Below are 13,823 nucleotides of genomic sequence, written 5' to 3' on the forward strand. Positions count from 1 at the left end.
TCTTTTACAATCTATATTCTCCCCATCTGCAAAACAATTAGTGTTAGTACATCTATCACTACAATTTACGACACCATTGACGTGCAAATCTAGCAAGGACGACACCACCTGAGCTGTCACCATGGTTAACTCAATAAAGGGCAAGCAGTGTGCTCCTGCTTTGCGTCTCTCGCCGCAAGCGTCCATGTCCACAGCTATGGGCGCTCACATGGCTGCCGGTGTTCGAATCCATCGCTAGGGCTGCACTTTCATGGGCAAACTGATTTAGGCATGATCTTGTTTTAAACTACATCATTTAATAAGAAAAAGAAGCACAATCCATGACAGCACAAATCTGCAAAATAGCAGAAATATTCCTGCAGAATCGACAATAGCACATTCTGTAAAACTATTGTACACAGTAGCAAAAAAATTGTGCACAATAACTCAACATTACGACACACTCTCCACAAATAGCATTAAATATCTCACATTCTCTTGAAAGATAAAGAACACAAAGGAGTTGGGAGGGAGATAGATGCCACACTCGATACCTTTTATAGCTGCCAATGCATGGAGCAGCACGTTGCGGAGGAGATCAGGGGGGAGCTGGCTGCAGGGAGGAGAAAATGATATCCAGGCGGTGCTTGAACATAGAACGAGATGGCTGCGGAGGGTCGAGCTCGGGGTGGGGCCTGAAGATGAGGAGGTCGACAACAGAGTCCGGCGCTTGAACAGTGTGGCCGTTCTCCATGGCCACCCGCCTCCCGTGCTTCCTGCCGGCAAACACAGCAGTGCGGCCTCCAGCTCCAGCCTTCACGCCCGCTTCCTCTGCTGCTGTACAGGGGCAGGGCCGCCCACAATAGAGACGAGGGTGGAGGTGAGACGACGGCTTGCCTGTTTGGCGACGAAGGCGCGATGTGAGATGGGCCGATTGCGGCGGCAGCGCGTCCGGGACGGAGGAGGTGAGACGGCGGCGCCAGGTGAGATGGCTCAGCAGCGGCGGCAGCGCGTCCTGGATGGTCGCAACAAGGCGAGGAAGTGAGACGACGTCTTTTTTGAAAGTTAGTGAGTCGGCGTCTTGCCTCCTTTTGAGATGGCTCGGCCGTGGCGCTGCAGTTTGAGGGACGGCTCCTCGCGACGGATCAGGATCTAGACCGGCGAAAATGATATCCAGGCGGTGCTTCAACATAGAACGAGATGGCTGCGGAGGGTCGAGCTCGGGGTGGGGCCTGAAGATGAGGAGGTCGACAACAGAGTCTGGCGCTTGAACAGTGTGGCCGTTCTCCATGGCCACCCGCCTCCCGTGCTTCCTGCCGGCAAACACAGCAGTGCGGCCTCCAGCTCCAGCCTTCACGCCCGCTTCCTCTGCTGCTGTACAGGGGCGGGGCCGCCCGCAATAGAGACGAGGGTGGAGGTGAGACGACGGCTTGCCTGTTTGGCGACGAAAGGCGCGAAGTGAGATGGGCCGATTGCGGCGGCAGCGCGTCCGGGACGGAGGAGGTGAGACGGCGGCGCCAGGTGAGATGGCTCAGCAGCGGCGGCAGCGCGTCCTGGATGGCCGCAGCAAGGCGAGGAAGTGAGACGACGTCTTTTTTGAAAGTTAGTGAGACGGCGTCTTGCCTCCTTCTGAGATGGCTCGGCCGTGGCGCTGCAGTTTGAGGGACGGCTCCTCGCGACGGATCAGGATCTAGACCGGCGAAATGGCGTGCACAGGATGGTGGGCGCGCGGCGGCAATTTTTCCAAGGAGAGAGATGCGATCGGGATGGAGGGGTTCCGAGAGATGGGGGCATGGGTGAGTTCGTGGATCGCGGTTGTTTTCTCTTTCGGTTTCTGTTTCTCAGCTTTGGTGGGTCGTGCTCGAGCGGGACGCCTCGAAGCAAAAAAAGAAAAAAGAAAATCGTGCGGGATGTGCGAGGTAGCTATCGATAGGAGGGGGTTAAAGCGAGGTCGAACCATCACGACGTTCAATTCTCCTTTAATAGTAGAGATGTGTATTCGTAATGAACGATTTAACTTAGAACTTCTTTTTGTTGCAGCTTCCATTTGTTAGTGTTGATGTTGTTGTTCATCTTAGACATCCTCGTTTGCTTTTGGACTTGAAAGCGGCCGCTGAAGTGGATGCCATGGATGTGGTCAACCAGAACCAGTGAGGTATTTTGTTAGACCATTTTATTTTAAGTTTATCTTTTTTTGCTTCAGGACACGAAAAATCTATAAACGATTTTAGTTACTGGAAATAAGAAATAACAATGGTGGGCCTTGAATTAGAAGAACACTATTAGATGTACTGTGAATGCTAATAGCAAAAGGTACTTGTTCTTGAGCCATTATCATCCACTTTTTGTCTGTTCGGTAAGAGAGATGAGGGATGGGGTGAGCCAACTTTGTCTAGTTGGTCCGATCTGGAATCAGTGGTTGGGATGAGCGTGTCTCGAGACATGACCTTGCTAGGGGAACTAGCGTTATTTACCCATCTCTGCTAGCATATAAAATAAGGAACACCTAATCCCAGTCACAGTTCCTACTCGGCCCATCTAGCTTGTCTTCTTTCATTCCTGCCACCGGCACCTAATCCCTCAGGTGCTAGCTAGGACGTCCTCTTGCATCTCCAACGCATTGCACCAGCATTGTTTCCGAGCAGTGCCACAATGGGCGTTGAGAGGCTAACAGCCAGGAGCATGACTAAGGTAGGTGTGAATGACAAAGATGCATAGGTGGATTTGGATCTCTGATGGTAATGGTGGCCAGTGGACCTTTGCAGAAAGTTAAGGTAGTGGCAGATATGGAATCCACGGCCTTGCAGCTGACGGCGACTGTGACAATGGTTGGCTGACGAAGGGAGGAGGAGGGAAGAGATTGTGTGACCTGTGCTGCCTGTAGATGTCGCCGAACTGGTGAGAGGAGCAAAGGGATAAACATGTGAAATGCATAAGCCCTGCGCTCTGCTGCAGCCGCTAGTTCATTTGCGTATGGTATGCAAGTAAAAGTTCAATCTTGTGGTAGAATCTTATATCCGGGGGAGGACGAAGACGATCGGGATGGGTTCTATCGCCATTGTGGTGAATGGAATGTGCACGGAGTAGTGGGTGCAGCTTTTGTTGGCAATATGCCCCGTTTTAGCTTTAACTATCTTTTGTGAAGGAAATACTTCCTCCGTCCCATAATATAAGATGTGCTTGCATGCTAGCATAGCTTGCAAAAACGTCTTATATTGTGGGACGGAGGGAGTATTTCAGAAACCAGCACAGGACTACTATGTCGGGTGAAAGTAGTGTACATTTTGATGATTCCCCACAACATAATCATTACAATGAATGTTAACCTGTTAGTTTTGTTTGTCCTTTTTTATTTCCTCCGGTGTTAAGGTGTAGTATTTGAGCACACTCGGTCCAAAAAGCAGTTGTATTGGAAGAAATTTCAAGGGTTTCTGGGACTTGACTGTTCACATATCTGCGCTTGCATGGTTATTGGAGATGTTTAACTCACTTGAAACCATATTATTGTGGTTCTGTAACCATATTATTGTAGATATCTATTTCTTAGCTTGTTTCTCGATCAGTCTGACTGAAAATGTGGCAATTTCTATCGCAGGCAATCCCAGACTGCTGTTTTGTGCCCAGGCTGCCAACTGTAGGCTCATGGTTTAGGGTTTAGCTGCTGTAACTTGAAGGCGACCAGAGTGGAGTCATTTGGAAGACACAGTTATGCTGAGGCTGAGCAAGTTTTCTCCCACTCAATTGGAAACCACTGTGGCAATTAAGATAGTCATTTGGAATATCCATTCGTTTACTGCACTGGAGCGAGATACCGGTTTCCTTGTTGTCCTTTTGCGCTAGAAATGAGTAGTAGTAGTAGTAGTAGTTGTTGTTGTTGTAGTAGTAGAACTGTCTCGATGCTTCCTCAACTGGAAACAACGCCCGTGAAACTGTCGTCTTTAATCCCTCCCTGGCCACAAACACTGGTCTGATCTTTCGCAACTGTGAATCAGCTCCGAACTGCAGCGGAAGCTCGTGCCTTGCTAGGCTTGATATATACTACTGCCTCTGTACCAAAATATAATACGTTTTTGCAGTTCAATTTGAACTGCAGAAATGTATTATATTTTGGTATGGAGGGAGTAATTGAACTGCAGAAATGTGTTATATTTTGGTATGGAGGGAGTACTATTTGACCCAACTTGTTTTGGTTATTTCATATTTTATTTATTATTACTGTTGTGAAATACTCCCATAAGCGCATCTTTTTTGCCAGCAACGACACACCTTTCTGATAAGCTCGTTGGGCTCACTGGTGGTCGTTTTCTTTCTCTTCTTTTTAACATGCAGCTGTGAGCAGCACTTTATTATGGTAGGTAAAAATATATTCCGTCAGGGCTCGTTTGGTAACCAGGGGAGGACACCCCTCCTTTCCCTGGGTGGGGAAACCCCTAGCTAAATCTGAGCCGGGGGAACGAAGGGGAAGGATGTCGAATCTTTCCGTGTCCTTTCCACGGCTGAGATTTCCATGCCTCCATAGGTCGGGGAGGAAACCCTCGTCGCCCGCTCTCGCGACTAATAGGTGGTGACGTTGGGCGAAGCCTTCGATCCAGCGACCGGGAGCGACGCCGCCCTCTTCCCTTGCATTGAGCACTTTGCCCCATCGGCGGTAGTGACGGTGACAGCCTGGTGTTCGTACTCCTCCTTCAACCAAGGTTATGCCTCCTTCATCCCCCGTGTTGTCGACCCCACTGCTGCAGGTCCACGAACCATTGTTTCAGAACTGTGCTTATTCTTTCCCTTGCCAATAACAAGAGTTTCTTATGAAATGATCATTTGATGTTTCCTGTTACCCTAGGACAGCAGTGTCTCCATAGAAAATAAAAAAAATGTTACGAGTTCTTCGGAAATTGCAAGGCGTGGACGAGCTCGCGCACTCCTGGTATCGCAAGGCGTTGATTACGTTATGGGGTTGCGGGCCATACCTATTACGCTGGCAAAGTCCTGACTAGACGGCCGTTGGGTTTTCATGTGCGACGACGGCGTTAGAGAGGACGGCCGCGTTTGATCTCGGTACGCGGACCAATAGAAGAACTCGTTCATGGTGGGCCCATAAAGTATCGTGGCACGTACAACAACGTACATTCAGTCATGACGGCGTGATAACGGAGGGCCTACAACATGTTCGGGTGGTACATTTAGCGATTCCGTACAGGGCAAACGTTTCGGCCGGCATCACGGCGTGCAACTTGATGGAGAAGATGTCTGGCATCGCGGGTCCACCATAGTTAAGGCGGAAACGGGGATGGACAAAAAAATAAAATAAAAATATGAGCGATCTGCGGTGGGCAGGCGAAAGAGGAGAGACTACGGCGCCGGCGATGGATTCGAGTTCCTATCAGATCCGATGGACATGTATGGTTGCTATAATCTTTTCCGGGAAATTACTAGTGGGGCATCTTCTAGGACCCCGGCTTTACATTTGTTCTTGTTCTTCTTTCTTCTTCCCGCAGGTTCTCCCACTAGTAGAAAAAGGGGCTTTTACCCCGGTGGGAAGGGTCTTTTGTCCCGGTTTTCGAACCGGGACTAAAGGGTCATTACTAAAGCCCTAACCCTTTAGTCCCGGTTCTTACACGAACCGGGACAGAAGGTCCTCCACGTGGCCGCTGCTGCCAGCCCAGGCTGGGGGGCCTTTGGTCCCGGTTGGTGACACCAACCGGGACCAATAGGCAGGGCCTTTTGTCCCGGTTGGTGTCACCAACCGGGACCAATAGGCATCCACGCGTCAGCATTTCAGGGGCTGGGGTTTTTGTGGTTTTTGAAGGGGGGGGGTTGGGGGGTTTTGGGGGGTTAATTTATGTGTTTCATATATTGTGTTAGCTAGCTAATTAATAGAGAGAAGTGTCCTCTCTTATCTCCGTGCTTGGTCGACGCTACGTACTATATACGCATGGAGAGGACTAGACACGCTAGCTAGTAAGAAAATGAAGGAAACAGAAGATCGTCATGAACATATGCATACAGAGAGAAGTGATATCGACCACCTCTCCTTCTCCGAGAGATTGGTCGAACAACAAGTTCTCGTATATCTATCTGACACTACCGGCTACAATATAATCTCCTAATTAAATTGTAAGAACACAGGATCCACATAGTATTCTCCATTTTCAGCGATCACGTGGTCAAGGAAGAATGCCACCAATTCCTCTTGAATTGCTCGCATACGATCTGGTGCTAGGAGTTCATCCCGCATCCGAAAGATCTAATTTGAAGAAGGCGGTCAATACATATATCTATATGAATAAATGAAACTCGACACAAATGATGGTAATAAAATAAAATTGTGAATATTATTGCTTACGCACTTCATATTGTTCGTCAGAGTAGCCCCGCTCACAGGTCATGTGGCGGATAGACTCGCAAACGTAGTATCCACAGAAATCATTCCCTTGTTCCTGCCACAACCACTTTACAAGAAATAGAGGTCAATCTAACTGATAAGCAAGCATGCTAAATGGTATTGATGAAACTAGCGCTTGAATCACTAGGAGATGTGCGGAACATGCTACTATAGTACTTACTTTCGGGTGTGAAAATTGCAGCTTCTTCGGCAGTCCCGGAGCTTTTGTGGTGAATTTTCTCCAAACCCTGCCAGACAAAGAAAACAATTACTTCATATCAGGAAATGAACAAAGTTGCCGATATGGTGGATAATGATCGATTTAACTTACTTCTCAAGCATTTGAGTCATGTCCGCATAGTCCTGGGGATCTTTTCGTCTCGAGTCTAAGACGGTTACTACTCCCTGCTCAAGCTTAATCTCTAGGAGAATATAGTGGAAGCTGCGCATGCATGCATAAGTCATCAATTACATTACCACAACCTGGACTAATAAGGGAAACCGAATATGTACAAGACAGTAACACTCACTTGAAGTTGTAAGGAAAGAGTATTATATCTTTGTTTTGATTTAATACCAACGATCGTAGCAAGTTGCCCTCGGCTTCTTTGCCTTGTTTTTCAACCGTATATGCATCTATGAGATTTGTGTTAATGAACCCAATATCACCGATTTGTCTTTTCTTCAATTCGGCGATCTTCAATCTGCATAATATAGTGAGGATAATTATAAATACATGCAATGAAAGAGCTGATCGTTAATTTATCGAGGGCCTTTTGATTGAAAAACTGGAAGAACTCCTCAAATGGAACATTCAGCAGTTCAATTCCAACGAGGTCATGCTCCGGTTTAACTCTCAGCGTCAAAGTATTAAAACCATCAGACTCTCTGCAGGTTTTCATGTACCAATCATGTAATCTTCGCATCATCGTTGTTAGAGATATTTCATCTTTGACGAGAGGCTTCCCGTAATGGTATTTGTGTTCATCCACCTCCATGATTTCATAATGTACATCGTCGGGCAGGTAATCTCCAAGATTGCTATAACCGGGCACAATCCTCGGATCATTAGCGACGATGTCGCTAGACACCTTGAGCGGGGGGCATGATTGGTTCGCTTGTTCGCCGAGCTCCGGTTTAACTCAACATCGTCACCCGAATGCTCATGCTCCCTTGAGCCTGGTGAACCGTCACTAGTAGGAAAAGGGGCTTTTACCCCGGTTCATAAGGGCCTTTAGTCCCGGTTCAGGAACCGAGACTAAAGGGTCGTTACTAATGCCCTAGCCCTTTAGTCCCGGTTCTTACACGAACTGGGACTAAAGGCCGTCCACGTGGCCGGTGCGGGGAGCCCAGGCTGGAGGGCCTTTGGTCCCGGTTGGTGCCACCAACCGGGACCAATAGGCATCCACGCGTCAGCACCTGGCAGGAGCTGAGGTTTTTGTTTTTTTTGAAAGGGGGGGGGGGTTGGGGGTATTGGGGGGTTAATTTAGGTTGCTATTAGGTAGCTATTAGAGAGAAGTGTCCTCTCTTATATCACCGTGCTTGGTTTACCAACGCTACGTACTGCTATGCCTAAACATGGCTTAGATTGAAGTGAAGGCAACATGTGGTGCATGTCGAAAGTAATACTAATCCGGACTTGATCAAGTTTGGATTGTACTACTTTCGACACGCACCACATGCATGTTGCCTTCACTTCAATCCAATCCATGTTCATTTCACCCGCTGATATATAATAACTCTTCATGCACGCATCATGCATCATCATATATAATAACAAGTCCTACTAATCATCATCATACAACTTCTACTCGTTATTAATAACAAGTCATACGATCATCATCCTCACAGTCATCGAACCAACCCTACTTAATTGTTCTTAGCACATGATCATCAGTATTAGGTAGGACCGAAATACCCTCTTTAAGGTAAAATAGCATAAAACAATATAGACCCTGACTCTCCATTATGGAGAATGGAGATCATCCTGTCTCCAATTCTTGCGCCTCGCTTCCTTTTGCTTCCAAGAAGCTCCTTGCGACTGTCCATACATTTTTTCCATTCTTTGATTTGCATGTCTCCACTTCTTTTAGAAATCCGGTATGGACAGTTGAGATTCGTAGGATGACCTGGTTGTATATTCAAAACATCAAGCCTACCATTCTGATACATCAAATGAGGCACACAATCCTCTGGGATTATCTGTTGAAAAACATAGTAATAACTTCATAGTTAGCAATGATAATGCACTAGTTTTAGAACTATGCAAAATATGCACGGATGTCGTAATAGTAAGAAATCTTACCAGGGTATCTCCATAGTAGTTACCGTAGTTCAACACGTGCACTAGTGGCACGTATGGAGGACCATAATGATGAGGAGTTTGATTGTAGATATTGTAATTCTCAATATCAGTACAAAATCCGACCAGATGAGTTTTCTCCTTATAAGTTAACTCAGAGCCATCCGTGTAGTAGGTTCTGTCTACCATGTTCCGCACATTGTTTGAACAATCAAAATAAGCTGTCAATGAAAATAAGCTGTCAACTATTTTGAAATGAACAATATAAATTAGCTAATAACTATGTTTGAGAAACTCACATAGCGGTAGAATTGGAGGCGTCTCAACAAGGACCCAAATGTCCATATTGTCTTGCTCGATGTTAGGATCACCAAGATCCATGCTGACAAGCATACCCTCATCAAAACCATACATCTTGCAAAATGCTTCCCAATTTTTGCAACCAAAATGGGTTACGCTCTCAGAATTATACATCTTTACTTCAAAATCTATATCATGATGGGTCATTAGGTGAATTTTCTTTGTTTCCATACTTTCATGGTCTTCAAAACCCATCCTCTCCAAGACGTAGCGTCTTGCATGGCATGGGATAAGCTAGCCGAATTATAAAAGATGAAAAGTACACGTTGAAATAGTTGAAGTCGTGCTTAATTATGAAAAAATAACACTTGTCATCGTTGCGTACCGTTTCAACATCGAACGTCTCCTCCAGCTTAATACTGAAGCGCCGATCTTCGTCCAGGTGAGGCCTGTCGCACTGACCTCGGTCGTCGTGGCACCAGTCGCACTCCCCCGGGAGACTTTCGTCGTCCGAGTACGACATTTCCTATGTTCATATATAATTCAAATATTAAACATCTACAATTAAATATATGTACTAAAAAACATAAGTTAGATCATTATTATTCATCACGGGTTGACTATTGGTTTGTCGAGTCTTTTCTTAAAAACTCTCAGCTCACGTGGTGTATACATTCGACCGTTGGTGATGGTCTCTCCTCCCTTTGTCCCTGTGTGCATTACACCAAAATGTCTAGCTAGCACACGGGAACAAAGGAGAAGCGACCCCCACGACAACAGTCGGGATTCTTCGTCCTCTCATATATATATGGTGGAACTCTCCCTCACTGATTCGTCTCTGACATTTACGACCGTCGGTGATGGTAGCTCCTCCTTTCGTTCTCGAGTGCATTACACCAAATTATCTAGCACACGGGAACGAAGGAGAAGCTACCCCCACGACAACAGTCGGGATTCTTCGTCCTCTCATATATGGTGGAGACTCGACAGACTTACAGTCAACCCGAAATATCGTTTAATTATCTTTCTAAAAGAGGATTTGGCTGGTCTCACCTCGATGTCGGAGGGGGCGGTGACGGGGACGACGGCGGGGATGATGGAGGGGCCGGGGGGCTCCTAGATTTCTGCGAAAACAAAAACCCTATAAGCTATCAACTAATCATGGTGCTCTCCAATTTTAGCATTCAAAGTAGGATCGGAGTAGTTTTCCACTTTGAGCATTCAATAAGCAAAATCAAATCACAAAATAAAGTAGTATTCAAATTAGGATGCATTCAATTATAAGCAAAACTACATCATCTCCATGCGTTCGTACATCGCCGAATATTATCACTAATACACCTCGAATACTATCATACATATAGCATCGCTAGTACAGCTAGAACAGTAGCGCCCGACGGACATCGGCGCGGGCGGTGGACACCCAAAGGGACGGAACCATCACAGGATCATAGCTCCAGTGAGATCCCTGAACAACCTGCCAGGTATTGTCGAACCTGCCCTCCAACGCAACCATGTAGCGACGGACGTGCTGGTCCACCTCGCTGACACGGTGACGTACCTCCTCCGCGGTGTCCGGAAGCCTCGGCACCGTCACTGGCCCACGCGAGCGCCACCAAACAAGGATCGGGTCAACGACGGGCTGATTCCTCACCAACCTACGCCCACCGGAAGGTAGCACCTCCCAAAACCAGCCCGGCGGAGCCCAGTCCCGGACATGGCCCCTCTGATCAAGCCGGCCTCCTCCGCCGAGTCGACGACGAGGATGCGGGATAGGCATCGTCAACGTCGATGCGGGAATAATTGCTTTAACTAAAAAAACAAACTAGTTCTATTAATTTCCTTACTATAAATGGAATAAAGTAGTACTTACTACAAATAAACTAGCTAGTTTAACTAGTTCTATTATTTTTCTAACTAATTCTATTAAACACTTTCTAAGTAGTACTTACTAAAAGTTATCGGGGAGGGGGGTACATATATCGACAACGACATACCCGATAAAAAATAGAAGAGGAAGAAGACGAAAAAAAGAGGAGAAGAAGAAAGGAATAGAGGAGGAGATCGAAGAAAAAAAAGAAAAAAAGAGGAGAAGAAGAAGGAATAGAGGAGAAGAAGAAAAAATAGAATAATATATTATTCTATTTCTTCTTCTTCTCCTCTATTTCTTCTTCTTCTACTCTTTTTTTTCTTCTTTTTCATCTTCTTATTTATTTCTCCTCTACTTCCTCTCCTCTTCTTCCTATTCTTCTTCTTCTTCTCCTTCTTCCTCTTCTTATTTTCCTTTTTTCTCTCCTTCTTTTTCTTCTAAATATGAACATACATAAATGACTTCTAAATATGAAAAATCTAAACTACACATCTAAATTAATACATCTAAATTACAACAACTAAATTAACTACACATCTAACCACACATCTAACTACACTTCTAAATATGAAAAATCTAAACTACACATCTAAATTAACTAAATCTAAACTAAATTAACTACACATCTAAATTACAACAGCTAGGGGGCGCGGCGGCAGCGGCGGCGGCCATTACAGGGAGGAAGAGGAGGGGATCGGGGCGGCGCTCACAGGGTGGCGGAGGGCGACGGCGACCGCGGCGGGCCGGGGGCAGAGGGCGGCGACGGTGACTTATACGGGGCGACGGCTCGGGGGCGCGCGGCGGAGGCCGACGGCGACGACGGCGGGGGGGGGGGGCGGAGGACGACGGCGACGGGCGATGGCGTGGGCTCGGGGGCACGGGCGACGGCGACGACGACGGGGCAGCCTGGCGGCGTAGATCGAGCTCGCGGCGTCGTCGGGCGGGGGGACACTGGCGATGGAAATCAGAAAATTTCCAAAGTGCTACTTATATAGCAAAGGCTTTGGTCCCGGTTGGTGGCTCCAACCGGAACCAATACCCACCCTTTGGTCCCGGTTGGTGCCATCAACCGGGACTAAAGGCCTCTTTTTCACCAGCGCAAAGGGCGGGAAGCAGAGGGCTTTGGTCCCGGTTGGTGGCACCAACCGGGACCAAAGGGGAGCATTGGTTCCGGTTGGAGCCACCAACCGGGACTAATGTGCTGGCGCGGTGCGGTGGGAAGTTTAGTCCCACCTCGCTAGCTGAGAGAGCTCAGCACCTGTTTATAAGCTGCGCTGCAGCTCAGGTGCTGAGCTCCTCTCTAATATGCAGGCATTATACATGCCTACCTTTGTCATTGCCATGTTGGGCCTATTGGGCCTGCGGGCCTGCATCCTGGCCCATGTGCAGATGGGTTTCTAGTCGTATGCAGGCTGTGTGGCCCATTAGGTGGCATTTTTTTAATTTTTCCAGTATTTTTTTTGTTTTTTGAATTATTTATTTTCTTTTGATTTTTGCTTTATTTTTTTATTCTTTTTTCTTTTAGCTCAGAATAATTATAAACTTTCTGTTAATCCATTAGTTTCCAAATTTGAATAGTTTAAATTTCATCCGGAAACTCGTGTGTTACAAAGGGATTTCATTTTTTAAACCTAATTTGAACTCCTGACTTTTTGTGTGTTCAAAATGCACCATTCAAAGCCACATCATCATTTTTCAATCCTTTCTGACTTCATTTGTTATTTTTCATGCATTTACTAATTATTTTGAGCTATAAGACCCTAAAATTGAAAAGCATTTCAAATGAACTCTGAAAAGGTTGAAAGTTGGCATGATATCATCATTTCATCCACATAGCATGTGCAAGAAAGTTGAGAGGGTTACGGCAAAAACTGGATGCACTTCGTGTACAAAACGGACAATCTCTTTCAAAGTATCAGGATTTCATCCGGAAACTCGTCTGTTACAAAGGGATTTCATTTTTAAAACTTATTTGAACTCCTGACTTTTTGTGTGTTCAAAATGCACCATTCAAAGCCACATCATCATTTTTCAATCCTTTCTGACTTCATTTGTTATTTTTCATGCATTTACTAATTATTTTGAGCTATAAGACCCTAAAATTGAAAAGCATTTCAAATGAACTCTGAAAAGGTTGAAAGTTGGCATGATATCATCATTTCATCCACATAGCATGTGCAAGAAAGTTGAGAGGGTTACGGCAAAAACTGGATGCACTTCGTGTACAAAACGGACAATCTCTTTCAAAGTATCAGGATTTCATCCGGAAACTCGTCTGTTACAAAGGGATTTCATTTTTTAAAACTTATTTGAACTCCTGACTTTTTGTGTGTTCAAAATGCACCATTCAAAGCCACATCATCATTTTTCAATCCTTTCTGACTTCATTTGTTATTTTTCATGCATTTACTAATTATTTTGAGCTATAAGACCCTAAAATTGAAAAGCATTTCAAATGAACTCTGAAAAGGTTGAAAGTTGGCATGATATCATCATTTCATCCACATAGCATGTGCAAGAAAGTTGAGAGGGTTACGGCAAAAACTGGATGCACTTCGTGTACAAAACGGACAATCTCTTTCAAAGTATCAGGATTTCATCCGGAAACTCGTCTGTTACAAAGGGATTTCATTTTTTAAAACTTATTTGAACTCCTGACTTTTTGTGTGTTCAAAATGCACCATTCAAAGCCACATCATCATTTTTCAATCCTTTCTGACTTCATTTGTTATTTTTCATGCATTTACTAATTATTTTGAGCTATAAGACCCTAAAATTGAAAAGCATTTCAAATGAACTCTGAAAAGGTTGAAAGTTGGCATGATATCATCATTTCATCCACATAGCATGTGCAAGAAAGTTGAGATGGTTACGGCAAAAACTGGATGCACTTCGTGTACAAAACGGACAATCTCTTTCAAAGTATCAGGATTTCATCCGGAAACTCGTCTGTTACAAAGGGATTTCATTTTTAAAACTTATTTGAACTCCTG

At 45.6% G+C, this 13,823-nt stretch overlaps 1 pseudogene; it reads right to left on the reverse strand.

Moving 5' to 3' along the window:
• Window positions 1–2,748: 2,748 nt before the first annotated feature.
• Window positions 2,749–13,823, reverse strand: part of LOC141025740 (uncharacterized) — a 31,963-nt pseudogene continuing 20,888 nt past the window's right edge.

This window comes from Aegilops tauschii, chromosome 6 (assembly GCF_002575655.3).
Source record: "Aegilops tauschii subsp. strangulata cultivar AL8/78 chromosome 6, Aet v6.0, whole genome shotgun sequence".
NCBI lineage: Eukaryota > Viridiplantae > Streptophyta > Magnoliopsida > Poales > Poaceae > Aegilops > Aegilops tauschii.